The sequence below is a fragment of the Salmo salar genome, unplaced genomic scaffold, assembly GCF_965601325.2.
Source record: "Salmo salar unplaced genomic scaffold, fSalSal1 ptg000135l, whole genome shotgun sequence".
NCBI lineage: Eukaryota > Metazoa > Chordata > Actinopteri > Salmoniformes > Salmonidae > Salmo > Salmo salar.
Genome location: NW_027675320.1, coordinates 543,532 through 560,625, shown reverse-complemented (window position 1 = coordinate 560,625; position 17,094 = coordinate 543,532). Strand labels below are relative to the sequence as shown.

Genomic DNA, 17,094 nt, shown 5'->3' with positions numbered 1-17,094 from the left:
TTTAAAAGAGAAACTGAAAAAATAAAACTTCAAAAAGAATGGAGCTCATTTATTTTGAGTTGACTGATGCATCAGTACGTGAATCAAAGTAAACGAATGTAAAAAATACCCATTCAAATCGATCAGTTTTCAACTAGAGAGATTGAGATGTGTCGTATCTGTCTCAAGCCTCCATAACTGTTTATGTTACACCTCCACATCTGCAATGAAAGGTGGTGGAGCTAGAGCGGTGTTAGTCAAACCATGAGACATACTTATAATCGGTCTTCTCACAAAAACATCTGTAGCTTCTGAACCGTTTGACCTACAAATTCGTATGACCACTCCCTGGAAAGGGGAGACCCTCACGAACACGGTGGTGTTCTCAATTTATCTCTACGTCCCCCACAAGTGTCAGGGGACCCGTCTGAAGTCGGAACCCTTTATGTGCCAACTTCTGTTTGTAGAATCCAAAATCTTTGGGCAACAAACTAATGTGACCCCACTTGTCACAATGTTCTCAGTTTTGCCCTACGTTCCCCACAAGTGTCACGGGACTAATCTGAAGGTAACAGGTACTGATTAAAATGATAGATTTTTTAACCAGGGACCTCTCGCACCCTAAGCCATAATCGTACACCTACACCAACGATCCGTTTGGTCAAATAATTTTCACTTTCCACAAAAATGACGGTCAGGATATGAATCGATGTCTCCATGTTGCTAGCGAGCTTCACATAGCATTGGTGGTATAGTGGTAAGCATAGCTGCCTTCCAAGCAGTTGACCCGGGTTCGATTCCCGGCCAATGCAGAGCATGAGATATTCACTAGTTTTAGTTGCTGGGTGTAATTTCAAGTGTATTACATTGGAATCAATCTTCGTGGAAGTCCGATTTGCTCTTACTTTTTGCAGGTTTTCTAAATGAAGTGCGACATTGAGCCAACTAGTGAATATCACAATAGATTAGCTGTCCATCGCCTAAACCATTCAGCCACCTCGTCCTGCGCCCAAGAGGTGGCTGTTTGCGACCAGTGGCCTGAGATCTGCCTGTCTGAGCTTGTTAAAAGATCTGCAAAAGGGCTCATCCGGGATTTGAACCCGGGACCTCTCACACCCTAAGCGAGAATCATACCCCTAGACCAACGAGCCTTACCCCATAACAAAATAGTTTTGCTTTCGGCGGCAATGACAATGAGGATATCCATTGTTCTTGTCCATGGTGCTTGGAAAGATTGAACCTCATGTGAGTGTTTGTGCTACACTTGTGAGCATAGCAGTCTTCCAAACTGTTGACCAGGCTTCAGTTCAAATCTTTTGAATTTCATCTGCTGTGTTTTTCACATTCTGTCTTCTTAAGCCGCGACAGCAAACTGATGATGAGTGTTGACAAATGAATATTGAGCAAAATGAGATCAATTAATATTTTAAAAGAGAAACTGAAAAAATAAAACTTCAAAAAGAATGGAGCTCATTTATTTTGAGTTGACTGATGCATCAGTACGTGAATCAAAGTAAACGAATGTAAAAAATACCCATTCAAATCGATCAGTTTTCAACTAGAGAGATTGAGATGTGTCGTATCTGTCTCAAGCCTCCATAACTGTTTATGTTACACCTCCACATCTGCAATGAAAGGTGGTGGAGCTAGAGCGGTGTTAGTCAAACCATGAGACATACTTATAATCGGTCTTCTCACAAAAACATCTGTAGCTTCTGAACCGTTTGACCTACAAATTCGTATGACCACTCCCTGGAAAGGGGAGACCCTCACGAACACGGTGGTGTTCTAAATTTATCTCTACGTCCCCCACAAGTGTCAGGGGACCCGTCTGAAGTCGGAACCCTTTATGTGCCAACTTCTGTTTGTAGAATCCAAAATCTTTGGGCAACAAACTAATGTGACCCCACTTGTCACAATGTTCTCAGTTTTGCCCTACGTTCCCCACAAGTGTCACGGGACTAATCTGAAGGTAACAGGTACTGATTAAAATGATAGATTTTTTAACCAGGGACCTCTCGCACCCTAAGCCATAATCGTACACCTACACCAACGATCCGTTTGGTCAAATAATTTTCACTTTCCACAAAAATGACGGTCAGGATATGAATCGATGTCTCCATGTTGCTAGCGAGCTTCACATAGCATTGGTGGTATAGTGGTAAGCATAGCTGCCTTCCAAGCAGTTGACCCGGGTTCGATTCCCGGCCAATGCAGAGCATGAGATATTCACTAGTTTTAGTTGCTGGGTGTAATTTCAAGTGTATTACATTGGAATCAATCTTCGTGGAAGTCCGATTTGCTCTTACTTTTTGCAGGTTTTCTAAATGAAGTGCGACATTGAGCCAACTAGTGAATATCACAATAGATTAGCTGTCCATCGCCTAAACCATTCAGCCACCTCGTCCTGCGCCCAAGAGGTGGCTGTTTGCGACCAGTGGCCTGAGATCTGCCTGTCTGAGCTTGTTAAAAGATCTGCAAAAGGGCTCATCCGGGATTTGAACCCGGGACCTCTCACACCCTAAGCGAGAATCATACCCCTAGACCAACGAGCCTTACCCCATAACAAAATAGTTTTGCTTTCGGCGGCAATGACAATGAGGATATCCATTGTTCTTGTCCATGGTGCTTGGAAAGATTGAACCTCATGTGAGTGTTTGTGCTATACTTGTGAGCATAGCAGTCTTCCAAACTGTTGACCAGGCTTCAGTTCAAATCTTTTGAATTTCATCTGCTGTGTTTTTCACATTCTGTCTTCTTAAGCCGCGACAGCAAACTGATGATGAGTGTTGACAAATGAATATTGAGCAAAATGAGATCAATTAATATTTTAAAAGAGAAACTGAAAAAATAAAACTTCAAAAAGAATGGAGCTCATTTATTTTGAGTTGACTGATGCATCAGTACGTGAATCAAAGTAAACGAATGTAAAAAATACCCATTCAAATCGATCAGTTTTCAACTAGAGAGATTGAGATGTGTCGTATCTGTCTCAAGCCTCCATAACTGTTTATGTTACACCTCCACATCTGCAATGAAAGGTGGTGGAGCTAGAGCGGTGTTAGTCAAACCATGAGACATACTTATAATCGGTCTTCTCACAAAAACATCTGTAGCTTCTGAACCGTTTGACCTACAAATTCGTATGACCACTCCCTGGAAAGGGGAGACCCTCACGAACACGGTGGTGTTCTCAATTTATCTCTACGTCCCCCACAAGTGTCAGGGGACCCGTCTGAAGTCGGAACCCTTTATGTGCCAACTTCTGTTTGTAGAATCCAAAATCTTTGGGCAACAAACTAATGTGACCCCACTTGTCACAATGTTCTCAGTTTTGCCCTACGTTCCCCACAAGTGTCACGGGACTAATCTGAAGGTAACAGGTACTGATTAAAATGATAGATTTTTTAACCAGGGACCTCTCGCACCCTAAGCCATAATCGTACACCTACACCAACGATCCGTTTGGTCAAATAATTTTCACTTTCCACAAAAATGACGGTCAGGATATGAATCGATGTCTCCATGTTGCTAGCGAGCTTCACATAGCATTGGTGGTATAGTGGTAAGCATAGCTGCCTTCCAAGCAGTTGACCCGGGTTCGATTCCCGGCCAATGCAGAGCATGAGATATTCACTAGTTTTAGTTGCTGGGTGTAATTTCAAGTGTATTACATTGGAATCAATCTTCGTGGAAGTCCGATTTGCTCTTACTTTTTGCAGGTTTTCTAAATGAAGTGCGACATTGAGCCAACTAGTGAATATCACAATAGATTAGCTGTCCATCGCCTAAACCATTCAGCCACCTCGTCCTGCGCCCAAGAGGTGGCTGTTTGCGACCAGTGGCCTGAGATCTGCCTGTCTGAGCTTGTTAAAAGATCTGCAAAAGGGCTCATCCGGGATTTGAACCCGGGACCTCTCACACCCTAAGCGAGAATCATACCCCTAGACCAACGAGCCTTACCCCATAACAAAATAGTTTTGCTTTCGGCGGCAATGACAATGAGGATATCCATTGTTCTTGTCCATGGTGCTTGGAAAGATTGAACCTCATGTGAGTGTTTGTGCTATACTTGTGAGCATAGCAGTCTTCCAAACTGTTGACCAGGCTTCAGTTCAAATCTTTTGTATTTCATCTGCTGTGTTTTTCACATTCTGTCTTCTTAAGCCGCGACAGCAAACTGATGATGAGTGTTGACAAATGAATATTGAGCAAAATGAGATCAATTAATATTTTAAAAGAGAAACTGAAAAAATAAAACTTCAAAAAGAATGGAGCTCATTTATTTTGAGTTGACTGATGCATCAGTACGTGAATCAAAGTAAACGAATGTAAAAAATACCCATTCAAATCGATCAGTTTTCAACTAGAGAGATTGAGATGTGTCGTATCTGTCTCAAGCCTCCATAACTGTTTATGTTACACCTCCACATCTGCAATGAAAGGTGGTGGAGCTAGAGCGGTGTTAGTCAAACCATGAGACATACTTATAATCGGTCTTCTCACAAAAACATCTGTAGCTTCTGAACCGTTTGACCTACAAATTCGTATGACCACTCCCTGGAAAGGGGAGACCCTCACGAACACGGTGGTGTTCTCAATTTATCTCTACGTCCCCCACAAGTGTCAGGGGACCCGTCTGAAGTCGGAACCCTTTATGTGCCAACTTCTGTTTGTAGAATCCAAAATCTTTGGGCAACAAACTAATGTGACCCCACTTGTCACAATGTTCTCAGTTTTGCCCTACGTTCCCCACAAGTGTCACGGGACTAATCTGAAGGTAACAGGTACTGATTAAAATGATAGATTTTTTAACCAGGGACCTCTCGCACCCTAAGCCATAATCGTACACCTACACCAACGATCCGTTTGGTCAAATAATTTTCACTTTCCACAAAAATGACGGTCAGGATATGAATCGATGTCTCCATGTTGCTAGCGAGCTTCACATAGCATTGGTGGTATAGTGGTAAGCATAGCTGCCTTCCAAGCAGTTGACCCGGGTTCGATTCCCGGCCAATGCAGAGCATGAGATATTCACTAGTTTTAGTTGCTGGGTGTAATTTCAAGTGTATTACATTGGAATCAATCTTCGTGGAAGTCCGATTTGCTCTTACTTTTTGCAGGTTTTCTAAATGAAGTGCGACATTGAGCCAACTAGTGAATATCACAATAGATTAGCTGTCCATCGCCTAAACCATTCAGCCACCTCGTCCTGCGCCCAAGAGGTGGCTGTTTGCGACCAGTGGCCTGAGATCTGCCTGTCTGAGCTTGTTAAAAGATCTGCAAAAGGGCTCATCCGGGATTTGAACCCGGGACCTCTCACACCCTAAGCGAGAATCATACCCCTAGACCAACGAGCCTTACCCCATAACAAAATAGTTTTGCTTTCGGCGGCAATGACAATGAGGATATCCATTGTTCTTGTCCATGGTGCTTGGAAAGATTGAACCTCATGTGAGTGTTTGTGCTATACTTGTGAGCATAGCAGTCTTCCAAACTGTTGACCAGGCTTCAGTTCAAATCTTTTGTATTTCATCTGCTGTGTTTTTCACATTCTGTCTTCTTAAGCCGCGACAGCAAACTGATGATGAGTGTTGACAAATGAATATTGAGCAAAATGAGATCAATTAATATTTTAAAAGAGAAACTGAAAAAATAAAACTTCAAAAAGAATGGAGCTCATTTATTTTGAGTTGACTGATGCATCAGTACGTGAATCAAAGTAAACGAATGTAAAAAATACCCATTCAAATCGATCAGTTTTCAACTAGAGAGATTGAGATGTGTCGTATCTGTCTCAAGCCTCCATAACTGTTTATGTTACACCTCCACATCTGCAATGAAAGGTGGTGGAGCTAGAGCGGTGTTAGTCAAACCATGAGACATACCTATAATCGGTCTTCTCACAAAAACATCTGTAGCTTCTGAACCGTTTGACCTACAAATTCGTATGACCACTCCCTGGAAAGGGGAGACCCTCACGAACACGGTGGTGTTCTCAATTTGTCTCTACGTCCCCCACAAGTGTCAGGGGACCCGTCTGAAGTCGGAACCCTTTATGTGCCAACTTCTGTTTGTAGAATCCAAAATCTTTGGGCAACAAACTAATGTGACCCCACTTGTCACAATGTTCTCAGTTTTGCCCTACGTTCCCCACAAGTGTCACGGGACTAATCTGAAGGTAACAGGTACTGATTAAAATGATAGATTTTTTAACCAGGGACCTCTCGCACCCTAAGCCATAATCGTACACCTACACCAACGATCCGTTTGGTCAAATAATTTTCACTTTCCACAAAAATGACGGTCAGGATATGAATCGATGTCTCCATGTTGCTAGCGAGCTTCACATAGCATTGGTGGTATAGTGGTGAGCATAGCTGCCTTCCAAGCAGTTGACCCGGGTTTGATTCCCGGCCAATGCAGAGCATGAGATATTCACTAGTTTTAGGGGCTGGGTGTAATTTCAAGTGTATTACATTGGAATCAATCTTCGTGGAAGTCCGATTTGCTCTTACTTTTTGCAGGTTTTCTAAATGAAGTGCGACATTGAGCCAACTAGTGAATATCACAATAGATTAGCTGTCCATCGCCTAAACCATTCAGCCACCTCGTCCTGCGCCCAAGAGGTGGCTGTTTGCGACCAGTGGCCTGAGATCTGCCTGTCTGAGCTTGTTAAAAGATCTGCAAAAGGGCTCATCCGGGATTTGAACCCAGGACCTCTCACACCCTAAGCGAGAATCATACCCCTAGACCAACGAGCCTTACACAATAACAAAATAGTTTTGCTTTCTGCGGCAATGACAATGAGGATATCCATTGTTCTTGTCCATGGTGCTTGGAAAGATTGAACCTCATGTGAGTGTTTGTGCTATACTTGTGAGCATAGCAGTCTTCCAAACTGTTGACCAGGCTTCAGTTCAAATCTTTTGTATTTCATCTGCTGTGTTTTTCACATTCTGTCTTCTTAAGCCGCGACAGCAAACTGATGATGAGTGTTGACAAATGAATATTGAGCAAAATGAGATCAATTAATATTTTAAAAGAGAAACTGAAAAAATAAAACTTCAAAAAGAATGGAGCTCATTTATTTTGAGTTGACTGATGCATCAGTACGTGAATCAAAGTAAACGAATGTAAAAAATACCCATTCAAATCGATCAGTTTTCAACTAGAGAGATTGAGATGTGTCGTATCTGTCTCAAGCCTCCATAACTGTTTATGTTACACCTCCACATCTGCAATGAAAGGTGGTGGAGCTAGAGCGGTGTTAGTCAAACCATGAGACATACCTATAATCGGTCTTCTCACAAAAACATCTGTAGCTTCTGAACCGTTTGACCTACAAATTCGTATGACCACTCCCTGGAAAGGGGAGACCCTCACGAACACGGTGGTGTTCTCAATTTATCTCTACGTCCCCCACAAGTGTCAGGGGACCCGTCTGAAGTCGGAACCCTTTATGTGCCAACTTCTGTTTGTAGAATCCAAAATCTTTGGGCAACAAACTAATGTGACCCCACTTGTCACAATGTTCTCAGTTTTGCCCTACGTTCCCCACAAGTGTCACGGGACTAATCTGAAGGTAACAGGTACTGATTAAAATGATAGATTTTTTAACCAGGGACCTCTCGCACCCTAAGCCATAATCGTACACTAACACCAACGATCCGTTTGGTCAAATAATTTTCACTTTCCACAAAAATGACGGTCAGGATATGAATCGATGTCTCCATGTTGCTAGCGTGCTTCACATAGCATTGGTGGTATAGTGGTGAGCATAGCTGCCTTCCAAGCAGTTGACCCGGGTTCGATTCCCGGCCAATGCAGAGCATGACATATTCACTACTTTTAGGGGCTGGGTGTAATTTCAAGTCTATTACATTGGAATCAATCTTCGTGGAAGTACGATTTGCTCTTACTTTTTGCAGGTTTTCTAAATGAAGTGCAACATTGAGCCAACTAGTGAATATCACAATAGATTAGCTGTCCATCGCCTAAACCATTCAGCCACCTCGTCCTGCGCCCAAGAGGTGGCTGTTTGCGACCAGTGGCCTGAGATCTGCCTGTCTGAGCTTGTTAAAAGATCTGCAAAAGGGCTCATCCGGGATTTGAACCCAGGACCTCTCGCACCCTAAGCGAGAATCATACCCCTAGACCAACGAGCCTTACACAATAACAAAATAGTTTTGCTTTCTGCGGCAATGACAATGAGGATATCCATTGTTCTTGTCCATGGTGCTTGGAAAGATTGAACCTCATGTGAGTGTTTGTGCTATACTTGTGAGCATAGCAGTCTTCCAAACTGTTGACCAGGCTTCAGTTCAAATCTTTTGTATTTCATCTGCTGTGTTTTTCACATTCTGTCTTCTTAAGCCGCGACAGCAAACTGATGATGAGTGTTGACAAATGAATATTGAGCAAAATGAGATCAATTAATATTTTAAAAGAGAAACTGAAAAAATAAAACTTCAAAAAGAATGGAGCTCATTTATTTTGAGTTGACTGATGCATCAGTACGTGAATCAAAGTAAACGAATGTAAAAAATACCCATTCAAATCGATCAGTTTTCAACTAGAGAGATTGAGATGTGTCGCATCTGTCTCAAGCCTCCATAACTGTTTATGTTACACCTCCACATCTGCAATGAAAGGTGGTGGAGCTAGAGCGGTGTTAGTCAAACCATGAGACATACCTATAATCGGTCTTCTCACAAAAACATCTGTAGCTTCTGAACCGTTTGACCTACAAATTCGTATGACCACTCCCTGGAAAGGGGAGACCCTCACGAACACGGTGGTGTTCTCAATTTATCTCTACGTCCCCCACAAGTGTCAGGGGACCCGTCTGAAGTCGGAACCCTTTATGTGCCAACTTCTGTTTGTAGAATCCAAAATCTTTGGGCAACAAACTAATGTGACCCCACTTGTCACAATGTTCTCAGTTTTGCCCTACGTTCCCCACAAGTGTCACGGGACTAATCTGAAGGTAACAGGTACTGATTAAAATGATAGATTTTTTAACCAGGGACCTCTCGCACCCTAAGCCATAATCGTACACTAACACCAACGATCCGTTTGGTCAAAGAATTTTCACTTTCCACAAAAATGACGGTCAGGATATGAATCGATGTCTCCATGTTGCTAGCGTGCTTCACATAGCATTGGTGGTATAGTGGTGAGCATAGCTGCCTTCCAAGCAGTTGACCCGGGTTCGATTCCCGGCCAATGCAGAGCATGACATATTCACTACTTTTAGGGGCTGGGTGTAATTTCAAGTCTATTACATTGGAATCAATCTTCGTGGAAGTACGATTTGCTCTTACTTTTTGCAGGTTTTCTAAATGAAGTGCAACATTGAGCCAACTAGTGAATATCACAATAGATTAGCTGTCCATCGCCTAAACCATTCAGCCACCTCGTCCTGCGCCCAAGAGGTGGCTGTTTGCGACCAGTGGCCTGAGATCTGCCTGTCTGAGCTTGTTAAAAGATCTGCAAAAGGGCTCATCCGGGATTTGAACCCAGGACCTCTCGCACCCTAAGCGAGAATCATACCCCTAGACCAACGAGCCTTACACAATAACAAAATAGTTTTGCTTTCTGCGGCAATGACAATGAGGATATCCATTGTTCTTGTCCATGGTGCTTGGAAAGATTGAACCTCATGTGAGTGTTTGTGCTATACTTGTGAGCATAGCAGTCTTCCAAACTGTTGACCAGGCTTCAGTTCAAATCTTTTGTATTTCATCTGCTGTGTTTTTCACATTCTGTCTTCTTAAGCCGCGACAGCAAACTGATGATGAGTGTTGACAAATGAATATTGAGCAAAATGAGATCAATTAATATTTTAAAAGAGAAACTGAAAAAATAAAACTTCAAAAAGAATGGAGCTCATTTATTTTGAGTTGACTGATGCATCAGTACGTGAATCAAAGTAAACGAATGTAAAAAATACCCATTCAAATCGATCAGTTTTCAACTAGAGAGATTGAGATGTGTCGCATCTGTCTCAAGCCTCCATAACTGTTTATGTTACACCTCCACATCTGCAATGAAAGGTGGTGGAGCTAGAGCGGTGTTAGTCAAACCATGAGACATACCTATAATCGGTCTTCTCACAAAAACATCTGTAGCTTCTGAACCGTTTGACCTACAAATTCGTATGACCACTCCCTGGAAAGGGGAGACCCTCACGAACACGGTGGTGTTCTCAATTTATCTCTACGTCCCCCACAAGTGTCAGGGGACCCGTCTGAAGTCGGAACCCTTTATGTGCCAACTTCTGTTTGTAGAATCCAAAATCTTTGGGCAACAAACTAATGTGACCCCACTTGTCACAATGTTCTCAGTTTTGCCCTACGTTCCCCACAAGTGTCACGGGACTAATCTGAAGGTAACAGGTACTGATTAAAATGATAGATTTTTTAACCAGGGACCTCTCGCACCCTAAGCCATAATCGTACACTAACACCAACGATCCGTTTGGTCAAAGAATTTTCACTTTCCACAAAAATGACGGTCAGGATATGAATCGATGTCTCCATGTTGCTAGCGAGCTTCACATAGCATTGGTGGTATAGTGGTGAGCATAGCTGCCTTCCAAGCAGTTGACCCGGGTTCGATTCCCGGCCAATGCAGAGCATGACATATTCACTACTTTTAGGGGCTGGGTGTAATTTCAAGTCTATTACATTGGAATCAATCTTCGTGGAAGTACGATTTGCTCTTACTTTTTGCAGGTTTTCTAAATGAAGTGCAACATTGAGCCAACTAGTGAATATCACAATAGATTAGCTGTCCATCGCCTAAACCATTCAGCCACCTCGTCCTGCGCCCAAGAGGTGGCTGTTTGCGACCAGTGGCCTGAGATCTGCCTGTCTGAGCTTGTTAAAAGATCTGCAAAAGGGCTCATCCGGGATTTGAACCCGGGACCTCTCGCACCCTAAGCGAGAATCATACCCCTAGACCAACGAGCCTTACACAATAACAAAATAGTTTTGCTTTCTGCGGCAATGACAATGAGGATATCCATTGTTCTTGTCCATGGTGCTTGGAAAGATTGAACCTCATGTGAGTGTTTGTGCTATACTTGTGAGCATAGCAGTCTTCCAAACTGTTGACCAAGCTTCAGTTCAAATCTTTTGTATTTCATCTGCTGTGTTTTTCACATTCTGTCTTCTTAAGCCGCGACAGCAAACTGATGATGAGTGTTGACAAATGAATATTGAGCAAAATGAGATCAATTAATATTTTAAAAGAGAAACTGAAAAAATAAAACTTCAAAAAGAATGGAGCTCATTTATTTTGAGTTGACTGATGCATCAGTACGTGAATCAAAGTAAACGAATGTAAAAAATACCCATTCAAATCGATCAGTTTTCAACTAGAGAGATTGAGATGTGTCGCATCTGTCTCAAGCCTCCATAACTGTTTATGTTACACCTCCACATCTGCAATGAAAGGTGGTGGAGCTAGAGCGGTGTTAGTCAAACCATGAGACATACCTATAATCGGTCTTCTCACAAAAACATCTGTAGCTTCTGAACCGTTTGACCTACAAATTCGTATGACCACTCCCTGGAAAGGGGAGACCCTCACGAACACGGTGGTGTTCTCAATTTATCTCTACGTCCCCCACAAGTGTCAGGGGACCCGTCTGAAGTCGGAACCCTTTATGTGCCAACTTCTGTTTGTATAATCCAAAATCTTTGGGCAACAAACTAATGTGACCCCACTTGTCACAATGTTCTCAGTTTTGCCCTACGTTCCCCACAAGTGTCACGGGACTAATCTGAAGGTAACAGGTACTGATTAAAATGATAGATTTTTTAACCAGGGACCTCTCGCACCCTAAGCCATAATCGTACACTAACACCAAGGGATCCGTTTGGTCAAATAATTTTCACTTTCCACAAAAATGACGGTCAGGATATGAATCGATGTCTCCATGTTGCTAGCGAGCTTCACGTAGCATTGGTGGTATAGTGGTGAGCATAGCTGCCTTCCAAGCACTTGCCCCGGGTTCGATTCCTGGCCAATGCAGAGCATGACATATTCGCTAGTTTTAGGGGCTGGGTGTAATTTCAAGTCTATTACATTGGAATCAATCTTCGTGGAAGTACGATTTGCTCTTACTTTTTGCAGGTTTTCTAAATGAAGTGCGACATTGAGCCAGCTAGTGAATATCACAATAGATTAGCTGTCCATCGCCTAAACCATTCAGCCACCTCGTCCTGCACCCAAGAGGTGGCTGTTTGCGACCAGTGGCCTGAGATCTGCCTGTCTGAGCTTGTTAAAAGATCTGCAAAAGGGCTCATCGGGGATTTGAACGCACGACCTCTCACACCCTAAGCGAGAATCATACCCCTAGATCAACGAGCCTTACACAATAACAAAATAGTTTTGCTTTCTGCGGCAATGACAATGAGGATATCCATTGTTCTTGTCCATGGTGCTTGGAAAGATTGAACCTCATGTGAGTGTTTGTGCTATACTTGTGAGCATAGCAGTCTTCCAAACTGTTGACCAGGCTTCAGTTCAAATCTTTTGTATTTCATCTGCTGTGTTTTTCACATTCTGTCTTCTTAAGCCGCGACAGCAAACTGATGATGAGTGTTGACAAATGAATATTGAGCAAAATGAGATCAATTAATATTTTAAAAGAGAAACTGAAAAAATAAAACTTCAAAAAGAATGGAGCTCATTTACTTTGAGTTGACTGATGCATCAGTACGTGAATCAAAGTAAATGAATGTAAAAAATACCCATTCAAATCGATCAGTTTTCAACTAGAGAGATTGAGATGTGTCGTATCTGTCTCAAGCCTCCATAACTGTTTATGTTACACCTCCACATCTGCAATGAAAGGTGGTGGAGCTAGAGCGGTGTTAGTCAAACCATGAGACATACCTATAATCGGTCTTCTCACAAAAACATCTGTAGCTTCTGAACCGTTTGACCTACAAATTCGTATGACCACTCCCTGGAAAGGGGAGACCCTCACGAACACGGTGGTGTTCTCAATTTATCTCTACGTCCCCCACAAGTGTCAGGGGACCCGTCTGAAGTCGGAACCCTTTATGTGCCAACTTCTGTTTGTAGAATCCAAAATCTTTGGGCAACAAACTAATGTGACCCCACTTGTCACAATGTTCTCAGTTTTGCCCTACGTTCCCCACAAGTGTCACGGGACTAATCTGAAGGTAACAGGTACTGATTAAAATGATAGATTTTTTAACCAGGGACCTCTCGCACCCTAAGCCATAATCGTACACTAACACCAACGATCCGTTTGGTCAAATAATTTTCACTTTCCACAAAAATGACGGTCAGGATATGAATCAATGTCTCCATGTTGCTAGCGTGCTTCACATAGCATTGGTGGTATAGTGGTGAGCATAGCTGCCTTCCAAGCAGTTGACCCGGGTTCGATTCCCGGCCAATGCAGAGCATGACATATTCACTACTTTTAGGGGCTGGGTGTAATTTCAAGTCTATTACATTGGAATCAATCTTCGTGGAAGTACGATTTGCTCTTACTTTTTGCAGGTTTTCTAAATGAAGTGCAACATTGAGCCAACTAGTGAATATCACAATAGATTAGCTGTCCATCGCCTAAACCATTCAGCCACCTCGTCCTGCGCCCAAGAGGTGGCTGTTTGCGACCAGTGGCCTGAGATCTGCCTGTCTGAGCTTGTTAAAAGATCTGCAAAAGGGCTCATCCGGGATTTGAACCCAGGACCTCTCGCACCCTAAGCGAGAATCATACCCCTAGACCAACGAGCCTTACACAATAACAAAATAGTTTTGCTTTCTGCGGCAATGACAATGAGGATATCCATTGTTCTTGTCCATGGTGCTTGGAAAGATTGAACCTCATGTGAGTGTTTGTGCTATACTTGTGAGCATAGCAGTCTTCCAAACTGTTGACCAGGCTTCAGTTCAAATCTTTTGTATTTCATCTGCTGTGTTTTTCACATTCTGTCTTCTTAAGCCGCGACAGCAAACTGATGATGAGTGTTGACAAATGAATATTGAGCAAAATGAGATCAATTAATATTTTAAAAGAGAAACTGAAAAAATAAAACTTCAAAAAGAATGGAGCTCATTTATTTTGAGTTGACTGATGCATCAGTACGTGAATCAAAGTAAACGAATGTAAAAAATACCCATTCAAATCGATCAGTTTTCAACTAGAGAGATTGAGATGTGTCGTATCTGTCTCAAGCCTCCATAACTGTTTATGTTACACCTCCACATCTGCAATGAAAGGTGGTGGAGCTAGAGCGGTGTTAGTCAAACCATGAGACATACCTATAATCGGTCTTCTCACAAAAACATCTGTAGCTTCTGAACCGTTTGACCTACAAATTCGTATGACCACTCCCTGGAAAGGGGAGACCCTCACGAACACGGTGGTGTTCTCAATTTATCTCTACGTCCCCCACAAGTGTCAGGGGACCCGTCTGAAGTCGGAACCCTTTATGTGCCAACTTCTGTTTGTAGAATCCAAAATCTTTGGGCAACAAACTAATGTGACCCCACTTGTCACAATGTTCTCAGTTTTGCCCTACGTTCCCCACAAGTGTCACGGGACTAATCTGAAGGTAACAGGTACTGATTAAAATGATAGATTTTTTAACCAGGGACCTCTCGCACCCTAAGCCATAATCGTACACTAACACCAAGGGATCCGTTTGGTCAAATAATTTTCACTTTCCACAAAAATGACGGTCAGGATATGAATCGATGTCTCCATGTTGCTAGCGAGCTTCACGTAGCATTGGTGGTATAGTGGTGAGCATAGCTGCCTTCCAAGCACTTGCCCCGGGTTCGATTCCTGGCCAATGCAGAGCATGACATATTCGCTAGTTTTAGGGGCTGGGTGTAATTTCAAGTCTATTACATTGGAATCAATCTTCGTGGAAGTACGATTTGCTCTTACTTTTTGCAGGTTTTCTAAATGAAGTGCGACATTGAGCCAACTAGTGAATATCACAATAGATTAGCTGTCCATCGCCTAAACCATTCAGCCACCTCGTCCTGCGCCCAAGAGGTGGCTGTTTGCGACCAGTGGCCTGAGATCTGCCTGTCTGAGCTTGTTAAAAGATCTGCAAAAGGGCTCATCCGGGATTTGAAGCCGGGACCTCTCGCACCCTAAGCGAGAATCATACCCCTAGACCAACGAGCCTTACACAATAACAAAATAGTTTTGCTTTCTGCGGCAATGACAATGAGGATATCCATTGTTCTTGTCCATGGTGCATGGAAAGATTGAACCTCATGTGAGTGTTTGTGCTATACTTGTGAGCATAGCAGTCTTCCAAACTGTTGACCAGGCTTCAGTTCAAATCTTTTGTATTTCATCTGCTGTGTTTTTCACATTCTGTCTTCTTAAGCCGCGACAGCAAACTGATGATGAGTGTTGACAAATGAATATTGAGCAAAATGAGATCAATTAATATTTTAAAAGAGAAACTGAAAAAATAAAACTTCAAAAAGAATGGAGCTCATTTACTTTGAGTTGACTGATGCATCAGTACGTGAATCAAAGTAAATGAATGTAAAAAATACCCATTCAAATCGATCAGTTTTCAACTAGAGAGATTGAGATGTGTCGTATCTGTCTCAAGCCTCCATAACTGTTTATGTTACACCTCCACATCTGCAATGAAAGGTGGTGGAGCTAGAGCGGTGTTAGTCAAACCATGAGACATACCTATAATCGGTCTTCTCACAAAAACATCTGTAGCTTCTGAACCGTTTGACCTACAAATTCGTATGACCACTCCCTGGAAAGGGGAGACCCTCACGAACACGGTGGTGTTCTCAATTTATCTCTACGTCCCCCACAAGTGTCAGGGGACCCGTCTGAAGTCGGAACCCTTTATGTGCCAACTTCTGTTTGTAGAATCCAAAATCTTTGGGCAACAAACTAATGTGACCCCACTTGTCACAATGTTCTCAGTTTTGCCCTACGTTCCCCACAAGTGTCACGGGACTAATCTGAAGGTAACAGGTACTGATTAAAATGATAGATTTTTTAACCAGGGACCTCTCGCACCCTAAGCCATAATCGTACACTAACACCAACGATCCGTTTGGTCAAATAATTTTCACTTTCCACAAAAATGACGGTCAGGATATGAATCAATGTCTCCATGTTGCTAGCGTGCTTCACATAGCATTGGTGGTATAGTGGTGAGCATAGCTGCCTTCCAAGCAGTTGACCCGGGTTCGATTCCCGGCCAATGCAGAGCATGACATATTCACTACTTTTAGGGGCTGGGTGTAATTTCAAGTCTATTACATTGGAATCAATCTTCGTGGAAGTACGATTTGCTCTTACTTTTTGCAGGTTTTCTAAATGAAGTGCAACATTGAGCCAACTAGTGAATATCACAATAGATTAGCTGTCCATCGCCTAAACCATTCAGCCACCTCGTCCTGCGCCCAAGAGGTGGCTGTTTGCGACCAGTGGCCTGAGATCTGCCTGTCTGAGCTTGTTAAAAGATCTGCAAAAGGGCTCATCCGGGATTTGAAGCCGGGACCTCTCGCACCCTAAGCGAGAATCATACCCCTAGACCAACGAGCCTTACACAATAACAAAATAGTTTTGCTTTCTGCGGCAATGACAATGAGGATATCCATTGTTCTTGTCCATGGTGCTTGGAAAGATTGAACCTCATGTGAGTGTTTGTGCTATACTTGTGAGCATAGCAGTCTTCCAGGCTTCAGTTCAAATCTTTTGTATTTCATCTGCTGTGTTTTTCACATTCTGTCTTCTTAAGCCGCGACAGCAAACTGATGATGAGTGTTGACAAATGAATATTGAGCAAAATGAGATCAATTAATATTTTAAAAGAGAAACTGAAAAAATAAAACTTCAAAAAGAATGGAGCTCATTTACTTTGAGTTGACTGATGCATCAGTACGTGAATCAAAGTAAATGAATGTAAAAAATACCCATTCAAATCGATCAGTTTTCAACTAGAGAGATTGAGATGTGTCGTATCTGTCTCAAGCCTCCATAACTGTTTATGTTACACCTCCACATCTGCAATGAAAGGTGGTGGAGCTAGAGCGGTGTTAGTCAAACCATGAGACATACCT

The 17,094-nt window shown here is 42.6% G+C and overlaps 21 non-coding genes across 21 annotated transcripts; 10 read left to right on the top strand and 11 right to left on the bottom strand.

The window, feature by feature from the left end:
- The first annotated feature begins 719 nt into the window (after positions 1 to 719).
- On the top strand, positions 720 to 791 carry trnag-ucc (transfer RNA glycine (anticodon UCC)). Its single transcript has one exon. It is a non-coding gene; the product is annotated as a tRNA-Gly (tRNA).
- A 267-nt stretch (positions 792 to 1,058) lies between these two features.
- trnap-agg (transfer RNA proline (anticodon AGG)) lies at positions 1,059 to 1,130 on the bottom strand. Its single transcript has one exon. It is a non-coding gene; the product is annotated as a tRNA-Pro (tRNA).
- A 993-nt stretch (positions 1,131 to 2,123) lies between these two features.
- Positions 2,124 to 2,195, top strand: trnag-ucc (transfer RNA glycine (anticodon UCC)). Its single transcript has one exon. It is a non-coding gene; the product is annotated as a tRNA-Gly (tRNA).
- Positions 2,196 to 2,462: 267 nt separating this feature from the next.
- trnap-agg (transfer RNA proline (anticodon AGG)) lies at positions 2,463 to 2,534 on the bottom strand. The gene has a single exon. It is a non-coding gene; the product is annotated as a tRNA-Pro (tRNA).
- A 993-nt stretch (positions 2,535 to 3,527) lies between these two features.
- Positions 3,528 to 3,599, top strand: trnag-ucc (transfer RNA glycine (anticodon UCC)). The gene has a single exon. It is a non-coding gene; the product is annotated as a tRNA-Gly (tRNA).
- A 267-nt stretch (positions 3,600 to 3,866) lies between these two features.
- Positions 3,867 to 3,938, bottom strand: trnap-agg (transfer RNA proline (anticodon AGG)). The gene has a single exon. It is a non-coding gene; the product is annotated as a tRNA-Pro (tRNA).
- Positions 3,939 to 4,931: 993 nt separating this feature from the next.
- On the top strand, positions 4,932 to 5,003 carry trnag-ucc (transfer RNA glycine (anticodon UCC)). The gene has a single exon. It is a non-coding gene; the product is annotated as a tRNA-Gly (tRNA).
- Positions 5,004 to 5,270: 267 nt separating this feature from the next.
- On the bottom strand, positions 5,271 to 5,342 carry trnap-agg (transfer RNA proline (anticodon AGG)). Its single transcript has one exon. It is a non-coding gene; the product is annotated as a tRNA-Pro (tRNA).
- A 993-nt stretch (positions 5,343 to 6,335) lies between these two features.
- trnag-ucc (transfer RNA glycine (anticodon UCC)) lies at positions 6,336 to 6,407 on the top strand. Its single transcript has one exon. It is a non-coding gene; the product is annotated as a tRNA-Gly (tRNA).
- A 267-nt stretch (positions 6,408 to 6,674) lies between these two features.
- trnap-agg (transfer RNA proline (anticodon AGG)) lies at positions 6,675 to 6,746 on the bottom strand. Its single transcript has one exon. It is a non-coding gene; the product is annotated as a tRNA-Pro (tRNA).
- Positions 6,747 to 7,739: 993 nt separating this feature from the next.
- On the top strand, positions 7,740 to 7,811 carry trnag-ucc (transfer RNA glycine (anticodon UCC)). Its single transcript has one exon. It is a non-coding gene; the product is annotated as a tRNA-Gly (tRNA).
- Positions 7,812 to 8,078: 267 nt separating this feature from the next.
- trnap-agg (transfer RNA proline (anticodon AGG)) lies at positions 8,079 to 8,150 on the bottom strand. The gene has a single exon. It is a non-coding gene; the product is annotated as a tRNA-Pro (tRNA).
- Positions 8,151 to 9,143: 993 nt separating this feature from the next.
- On the top strand, positions 9,144 to 9,215 carry trnag-ucc (transfer RNA glycine (anticodon UCC)). The gene has a single exon. It is a non-coding gene; the product is annotated as a tRNA-Gly (tRNA).
- A 267-nt stretch (positions 9,216 to 9,482) lies between these two features.
- Positions 9,483 to 9,554, bottom strand: trnap-agg (transfer RNA proline (anticodon AGG)). The gene has a single exon. It is a non-coding gene; the product is annotated as a tRNA-Pro (tRNA).
- A 993-nt stretch (positions 9,555 to 10,547) lies between these two features.
- trnag-ucc (transfer RNA glycine (anticodon UCC)) lies at positions 10,548 to 10,619 on the top strand. The gene has a single exon. It is a non-coding gene; the product is annotated as a tRNA-Gly (tRNA).
- A 267-nt stretch (positions 10,620 to 10,886) lies between these two features.
- Positions 10,887 to 10,958, bottom strand: trnap-agg (transfer RNA proline (anticodon AGG)). The gene has a single exon. It is a non-coding gene; the product is annotated as a tRNA-Pro (tRNA).
- Positions 10,959 to 13,356: 2,398 nt separating this feature from the next.
- Positions 13,357 to 13,428, top strand: trnag-ucc (transfer RNA glycine (anticodon UCC)). The gene has a single exon. It is a non-coding gene; the product is annotated as a tRNA-Gly (tRNA).
- A 267-nt stretch (positions 13,429 to 13,695) lies between these two features.
- On the bottom strand, positions 13,696 to 13,767 carry trnap-agg (transfer RNA proline (anticodon AGG)). Its single transcript has one exon. It is a non-coding gene; the product is annotated as a tRNA-Pro (tRNA).
- Positions 13,768 to 15,100: 1,333 nt separating this feature from the next.
- trnap-agg (transfer RNA proline (anticodon AGG)) lies at positions 15,101 to 15,172 on the bottom strand. Its single transcript has one exon. It is a non-coding gene; the product is annotated as a tRNA-Pro (tRNA).
- A 993-nt stretch (positions 15,173 to 16,165) lies between these two features.
- Positions 16,166 to 16,237, top strand: trnag-ucc (transfer RNA glycine (anticodon UCC)). The gene has a single exon. It is a non-coding gene; the product is annotated as a tRNA-Gly (tRNA).
- Positions 16,238 to 16,504: 267 nt separating this feature from the next.
- trnap-agg (transfer RNA proline (anticodon AGG)) lies at positions 16,505 to 16,576 on the bottom strand. The gene has a single exon. It is a non-coding gene; the product is annotated as a tRNA-Pro (tRNA).
- Positions 16,577 to 17,094: the final 518 nt, after the last annotated feature.